This window comes from Nicotiana tomentosiformis, chromosome 8, assembly GCF_000390325.3.
Source record: "Nicotiana tomentosiformis chromosome 8, ASM39032v3, whole genome shotgun sequence".
Taxonomy (NCBI): Eukaryota; Viridiplantae; Streptophyta; class Magnoliopsida; order Solanales; family Solanaceae; genus Nicotiana; species Nicotiana tomentosiformis.
This window is the reverse complement of record NC_090819.1, coordinates 49,772,710-49,781,552: the sequence shown is the minus strand read 5'-3', so window position 1 is coordinate 49,781,552 and position 8,843 is coordinate 49,772,710.

The following is an 8,843-nucleotide window of genomic DNA, read 5'->3' as shown; positions in this document are numbered from 1 at the left end:
ATGCGACCGCATAACTGTTATGCGGTGCATTATGCGACCGCATAATAGTTATGCGGACCGCATATTGACCGCATACACAGACAGTTCTTTTGGCTATTTTGTAACCAACTATGCAACCGATATGCGGTCCGCATATCGGTTATGCGATCGCATACATTGTTCCGGAGCTCCATTTTTGGGTTTTTAAAACCAGACCCTATTTCGTTATATATACTCTTTGGGCCATTTTTGAGCTATAATCTGATATTTTAGAGTGAGAGAGAGTGCCCTAAAGTGAGAAGGTGTTCTTCAATAATTTTTGGAAGATTAAGGAGGGAAACTCACTAGGTCTTCATCCTAGAGGTAAGACTCTACACCCTAACCCTCAATTTTAAATTTTGGGTAGGAATGGAATACGTATATGTTGTTAGGATGTGTTTCTGGGGCTCTCTGACAGGTGGATAGGCCTAGTTACAAGGAAAGTCTGGCAAAAGTTTTGGAAATTTTGGGAGTTAGTGAAATTTGGGGCTGCTCGAATGTGGTATGAAACAAATTGAGTTGCATAAGATGCTAATGACGTATTTTTACCCTCATTCGAGGACGAATGATCTTAAGCGGGGGAGAATGTAACACCCCGCAAAATTTCAAAGTACTTAAGTGTAAATCCCGATAAAATATGCAAAGAAAATAATGTTTCAAACAAATGGTTAATTCAAACAAATGGGTGAGGCTTGTAATGTGGTTGCCAAGGAAACAAGATTACAGGCTCAAAGGGGTTAACTATGTTACATAACAATTAGACGAGTTAACTACACATATCTGGCTCAACAAAGAAACGCCTATATCACTTTCAAGACTGAACAAAACTACTATTTTGCTTTGCAAACACAGTGGGCAAGTTCTAGACATCAAATGCAATGCACAGAATAACACACAAATCTCACACACACATGGCACATAACTCACTAAGGATTGGATTCATCAAGACAGTCTATTCAAAGCAGTTAAGCAAAGTTAAGCTTATAGAATTTAAGGTACTTATGCAAGAGTCAAAAACTGAGCCTAAGCGTCGCAACCAAAGTACTCACTATTCTTAAGGCATCACAAAGTCATGAGATATTGTTTCAATTTAATTAATAGCACAATGGCTCCTACTCCTAAAAAATAAAACTAACTACACCCGGTTCAAACAAAACTCTTGGAAAAGAACCGCGACTCAAAGAAAAACCAAGGGGGAATTACTACACTACCTACAAAGAAAATCTTTTTGTCCTTTTTCTTTAGACTTAAATCTCTCAAGAAAACTGTCTAGTAGATCCATCGTCGGGAAAAATCCTATATTTCTACTCTCTTTTTTTATTCTTTTTTCGATTTTTCATAGCTACTAAAATACTACACAACTACGAAAACAAAAATAAGAAGTTAACATTTTTCTGACATCCTACTACTAATTAGTTAGAGAATTCTCCCACCCCACACTTAAAAGAGTGCAGTATCCCCAATGCACAAATAAAGCAAAACAATAATGAGGGTGGACAACAAACTCCCTGAAAGGCCAAAGGCCAAAGCAACAGCGGCTCACAGGTACTCAGACTTCCCCCCTGCATGATCCTTTGTGTGGGCACCCCACACTTAGATCTTACCATCTATCTCGCTTTTGCACACTTCCAATGGCATTGCCTCCTATGCTCATAATCCTACAAAACAAAATAAAAACACTACAAAAATAATAAGATAAAAATAAAAATAAAAGAAAGCAGTAAACATGGATTGACTCCCAACAAACGCTTGATTTAACGTCGGGGCATGACTTGAACAACTTTTTTCTCCACCTCGAACTTATGAATTGAGCACTCGGTAGGGCATCCAGTCTGGGGCCATGCTCCTTCGGTGGGGCTACAAAGACAACCAGGCCAAGCAATAAAATTTTCGCTCTACACCTCTTGACCTTTAGATGAGGAATGTATTTTTTTCTTTTTATCACATCAAATTCAAGAATATAGGCACCCCGTTCCTCGTCCATTGGCTCCTCCAAAGGCTAAGATGACTCGATTTTCATGTCATCATCCAAACACAATGTTAAAAAATGCATGGAATGAGGACCAGTACGTCCCAAATCTAGAATTGCATCACTCTTTACATCCTCATATGTACACAAACTAGAGTCTTCATCTATAATATGATCTACTTCATCACATGACTCTAGAGTGTTTCCCTCAATATGGGGGCACTTGGTAATGTAATTGACCAAGTGCCCTCACACAACAAAAGAGATAGTTCCACACACAATAAAATTTAAGAACAATTAGGAACTCAAGATGGAAAGAATTCACTCACTCTCAGAAATAACATTCATATGACACAAAAGATGTACCATAGGCTTGCTTGTAGTATACTACTCTACTAACCGAGCTCATTCAGTATAGGACCAAGTAGGACTTGAATTGGTTGTAATGTAGGCTGCGGGTTGGGTAGGATACATTTGGATATAAAAGTAACTATACCTCCGTAAGCACTTTAATACATGTACTTTAACATTCAAACCCCATACTTATGTCAAACCATAACTCCACCATCACATCAATGTATATTAACTCCATACTTCTTTAAGCAAAATTACATCAAGAGTCACCACTATTAAGGAGTATTTTTCACAGCAATACAACTATATTCTTCTTTCTTTTTTCCAGTTCAAGTGGCTCGCATTTTTTTCAAAACAGTGCACCTTTTTCCTTATTTCATTAGTTCCACTCAAAAGCCAAACCAACCACCCCATGCTTTAACTTTTAAAAAGTTCATAATAATTCAAGTGCTCGTGAGAGGTTAAAGGGATTTAAAAAAATGGTTAAATCAAACAAATGGGTAAGTCTTGTAATGTGGTTGCCAAGGAAACAAGATTGCAGGCTCGAAGGGGTTAACTACGTTACATAACAATTAGGCTGATAAACTACACATATCTGGCTCAACAAAGAAATGCCTATATCACTTCCAAGACTGAACAAAACTACTATTTTGCTTTGCAAACACAGTGGGCAAGTTCTAGACATTAAATGCAATGCATAGAATAACACACAAACCTCACACACACATGGCACATAACTCACTCAGGATTGCATTCATCAAGACAGTCTAGTCAAAGCAGTTAAGCAAAGTTATGCTTATAGAATTTAAGGTACTTATGCAAGAGTCAAAAACTGAGCCTAAGCGTCGCAACCAAAGTACTCACTATTCTCAAGGCATCACAAAGTCATGAGATATTGCTTCAATTCAATTCATAGCACAATGGCTCCTACTCCTAAAAAACAAAACTAACTACACCTAGTTCAAACAAAACCCTTAGAAAAGAACCAAGGCACAAAGAAAAACCAAGGGGGAATTACTACACGACCTACAAAGAAAATCTTTTTGTCCTTTTTCTTTAGACTTAAATCCCTCAAGAAAACTGTCTAGTAGATCCATCGTCAGGAAAAATCCTATATTTCTACTCTCTTTTTTAATTCTTTTTTCGATTTTTCATAGCTACTAAAATACTACACAACTACGAAAACAAAAATAAGAAGTTAACATTTTTCTGACATCCTACTACTAATTAGTTAGAGAATTCTCCCACCCCACACTTAAAAGAGTGCAGTATCCCCAATGCACAAATAAAGCAAAACAAGAATGAGGGTGGACAAGAAACTCCCTGAAAGGCCAAAGGCCAAAGCGACGGCGGCTCACGGGTACTCAGACTTCCCCCAGGCATGGTCCTTTGTGTGGGCACCCCATACTTAGATCTTACCATCTATCTCACTTTTGCACACTTCCAATGGCATTGCCTCCTATGCTCATAATCCTACAAAACAAAAAAAAACACTACAAAAATAATAAGATAAAAATAAAAATAAAAGAAAGCAGTAAAGATGGATTGCCGCCCAACAAACGCCTGATTTGACGTTGCGGCACGACTTGAACAACTTTTTTCTCCACCTCGAACTTATGAATTGAGAACTCAGTAGGGCATCCAGTCTGTGGCTATGCTCCTTCGGTGGGGCTACAAAGACAACTAGGCCAAGCAATAAAATTTTCGCTCTACACCTCTTGACCTTTAGATGAGGAATGTATTTTTTTCTTTTTGTCACATCAAATTCATGAATATAGGCACCCCGTTCCTCGTCCATTGGCTCCTCCAAAGGCTAAGATGACTCGATTTTCATGCCATCATCCAAACACAATGTTAAAAAATACATGGAATGAGGACCAGTACATCCCAAATCTATAATTGAATCACTCTTTACATCCTCATATGTACACAGACTAGAGTCTTTATCTATAATATGATCTACTTCATCACATGACTCTAGAGTGCTTCCCTCAATACGGGGGCACTTGGTAATGTAATTGACCAAGTGCCATCACACAACAAAAGATATAGTTCCACACACAATAAAATTTAAGAACAATTAGGAACTCAAGATGGAAAGAATTCACTCACTCTCAGAAATAACATTCATATGACACAAAAGATGTACCATAGGCTTGCCTGTAGTGTACTACTCTACTAACCGAGCTCATTCAGTATAGGATCAAGTAGGAATTGAATTGGTTGTATTGTAGGCTGCGAGTTGGGTAGGATACATTTGGATATAAAAGTGACTACACCTCCGTAAGCACTTTAATACATGTACTTTAATATTCAAACCCCATACTTATGTCAAACCATAACTCTACCTTCACATCAACGTATATTAACTCCATACTTCTTTAAGCAAAATAACATCAAGAGTCACCACTATTAAGGAGTATTTTTCACAGCAATACAACTATATTCTGCTTTCTTTTTTCCAGTTCAAGTGGCTCTTATTTTTTTCAAAACAGTGCACCTTTCTCCTTATTTCATTAGTTCCACTCAAAAGCCAAACCAACCACCCCACGCTTTAACTTTTAAAAAGTTCATAATAATTCAAGTGCTCATGAGAGGTTAAAGGGATAAAAAAAATGGTTAAATCAAACAAATGGGTAAGGCTTGTAATGTGGTTGCCAAGGAAACAAGATTGCAGGCTCGAAGTTGTTAACTACATTACATAACAATTAGGCGGATAAACTACACATATCTGGCTCAACAAAGAAACGCCTATTTCACTTCTAAGACTGAACAAAACTACTATTTTGCTTTGCAAACACAGTGGGCAAGTTCTAGACATCAAATGCAATGCACACTACAACAAAAGTGGTATTTAGCTACAAAATTATTAGCTACGATACAAAATTCGTCACCGATTGTTTACTTTTTGCGACATAAATTGCATTTCATCTTTAAATACATGTGCCATTTACTTTTTGTGACGAAATATAAAATTTCGTGGTGAAAATTGCGTCCACAAAAGTTTGCCACCAAAAAATAAGTTGGCACCATTTTTTGTGTAGTATCAGCCACAAAAGTAAAATTATTGGTGACAAATTAGTTTCGTCATCAATGTTGCATACAATTTGTGACGAAAATTTATTTGTCTTATAATTAGCTGAACTTTGGATACGAAAAGGTTTCGTCACAAAAAATGTATTGCCAAATAGCGACGGTTCAAAATTTGTAACTAAATGGTGTAAACTTTAGCCATAAAATTGTATACTTTTTTGTGACCTTACTTTTTGTCACTAAAAGTATAAATAATTAGTGACAATAATTTTATTGTCTCTAATCAAACCGTAACTTAGTGACAACAAAGTTTTGTCATAAAATATACAATATTTATATAGCGACGACTTAAACTTTGCAGTAGATATTATGGTATCAAATTCAATTTTATATTTGATATTTCCAAATATCTAACGAGCCTACGTTAATTAATATACATAATTTTTTCATTTTTCTTTTACTTTACCTTTTTATTGTATAGCTTCAAATTATTTCAAAATTACTTTACTAGAGATGAGCAATTGTTAGGTATATTATATAGGTAATTCATATTATTAACATGATTTTATTGTTTAAAATTTTCTTCACATAGCAAGTGTAAATATCTATCTATGTAGAATATGAGAAGCAAATCAATGTGATGATACCAAGTGTAACAACAAAAATTCAACAAGTGTCAAATTTTAGGACAAAATTAGTTAGGTTAGTTAATAATTAGTTACTCTTTTTTTATTTGAATTAAAAATAATTAAATATTTGAATATTTTGAAGGAAAACTATTATAAAAAAAGAAAAAATATATAAATAAATAACTTCAATTTAGAGATGTACAAAATGATAAGAATAAATTATGTTTTGAGATGAGAAAGTTTTTGAATAATAGTAATTCATATGGTCATGCTATATGGATAAGATCATGTAACTAAAAATATTATAATAGGTAAAACTAAAGACAAAAACATAAATAATAATTTTAAGAAATAAATAAAATATATAAAGATATAATTAACTTATTATGTAGTAATTTTAATAAAAACGTTGAACTTTCATATTAAATACAAACGGGAAGAAGAATTCAATTTAATTTTTTTTTGAAAATAATACAAAAATAATTATAATTATAATAATTAGTAGATTTATGACATTTAAAAAAAGAATTTTTTTGTTGAACCTTTGAACTAATTTAACGCCATTATTTAAAAATATAATATAATAATATTCGTATTATATATAAACACTAAATGAAAACAAATTAAGATATTATAGAATAAAAACTAATGTATAAAAGAGGAGAATAGATATAATGTGATTCTATTTATACTTTAAATTTATTTGATAAAATTAAGTAAATACATAATACTCAAAAATATTATTGATAAATTTAAATATCGATATAATTTAAGAAAGTCATACAAATTAAAGTCAAGTTAAATTTTAAGAACAATACAAAATTATATGAATTGTATTGTATTAAACTGGTAATTTATTAAAAATATTGTGATGACCCAAAATGTCATCTTTAAATTTAATAAGTAATTCTGTGTTCTAAAACCTCGAAAAGCACCATTTATCATTCCTCGACTTGTGTGCTCAATCCGTAAAATTTTTCGGAAAACTTTTCATGTGAAAAATAATTAAAATGGGAAATAGAGCTTTAAAACTCAACTAAGTTGACTTTGGTCAACATTTTGAGCAAACGGACCCAGATCAGTATTTTAACAATTCCGGTAGGTCCGTATCGTGATTTGGGACTTGGGCGTATTCCCGGAATCGAATTCCGAGATCCCTAGCCCGAGATATGGAATTTTGATGAAAAATTAATAGCATGAAAGCTTAATGATTTCTAAGAAATTTCTTATGCTGGATTTATTGACCTCGGGTCCGTATTTTTGTTCCGGAGCCCGATATAGGTCCATTATAATATTTATGACATGTCTGCCGAATTTGGTGAGAATCGGAGTTGATTTGACGTGATTCGGACGTCCGGTTGTAAAAAGTATAAGTTTTAAAGTTTTCTTGAAAACTTCCTTTGAGTTGGTGTCTGATTCGTAGATCTAGGCATTATTTTGACGATTTGATTGCACGAACAAGTTTGTATGATGTTTTAGGACTTGTGTGCGTATTTTGTTTGGAGCCCCGAGGGCTCGGGTGAGTTTCGGATAGGCTACTAGATGTTTTCGTACTTAGGAAATCTGGTTTTCTGCATATTTCAGGCTTCTGGTATGTTCTTCTTCGCGTTCGCGAATGTACTCTCGCGAACGCGAAGAGAAAATTCGGGCTAGCACGTTTTGTGCTTCGCGTTCGCGACATAGTGACCGCGTTCGCGAAGGCTTGAGGTTCAAAGCTTCGCCTTTGCGATAGAAGCATCACGTTCGCGAAGGGAAAGAGACTGGCCAGGAAAAATTAGCCTTCGCACTCGCGAAGGCCAAGCCAGGCAAGCATCGCATTCGCGAAGAGTAAAAATTGGACAACACAAATTGTACTTCGCGTTCGCGAGAGTACCTTCGCGAACGCGAAGGGTAAAAATCCCAGAAACAGATCTTAAGTTCTGGAAATGGGGTTTCGACCCATTTTCAATTCCTTCCCATTTTTGAGCTCGGGTAAGGCGATTTTTGGGCGATTTTCATGGGAAAATATTGGGGTAAGTGTTCCTTATCCTATATTGATTATATTTCATGATTTCATTCTCATTTATATCATGAATCCGTGAATTTATGGAAGAAAAATTAGATTTTTATAAATTCTTCCAAAAATAAAAATTTAAGATTTGAAGGTCCATTTAATATCTGAATTGGACAAATTTGGTATGGTTGAACTCGTATCGCAACGGGTGTTCGAATTTCGCGAGTTTTTTTGGGATTTGAGACATGGGTCCCACTGCCGAATATTTTAATGAATTTCAGATTTTTATCCGGAAAATTTATAAATTCGTATGGAATTAATTCCTATGATTCGTATTGAATGTATCGAATTGTTTGTGAATAGATTTGAAGCTTTCGGAGGGAAATTTAAAAGGAAAAGTTGTGATTTAATAATTGATTGGAATCTACAAAGCGAGGTAAGTGTCGTGGTTAACCTTGACTTGAGGGAATAGAACCTTTAAATTATTTGTTATATGAATTGCATGTGAACGACGTATAGGCGAGGTAACGAGTGTCTATACATCATCAAATTAATTGTTTGCATGCTTACTTGAAAAATCATAAATTATTTTTAATCATAAATTAATTATTATAATAATTGTTTCTCTCCTATTCTTTATCAAATATTATTGTTACTTACTGAGTTGGCGTACTCACGTTACTCCCTGCACCTTGTGTGCAGATTCAGGTGTAGCTAGATACGGTAGTGGTTATTGAGTGTTCTGGTTGCAGATTTTCTTGGAGATAGCAAGGTAGCTGTTTGGCGATCGCAACCCCTGCTCTTCTCCCTCTTATCTTCCTCTAGTGGTATTTAGCTATTTTCCAGG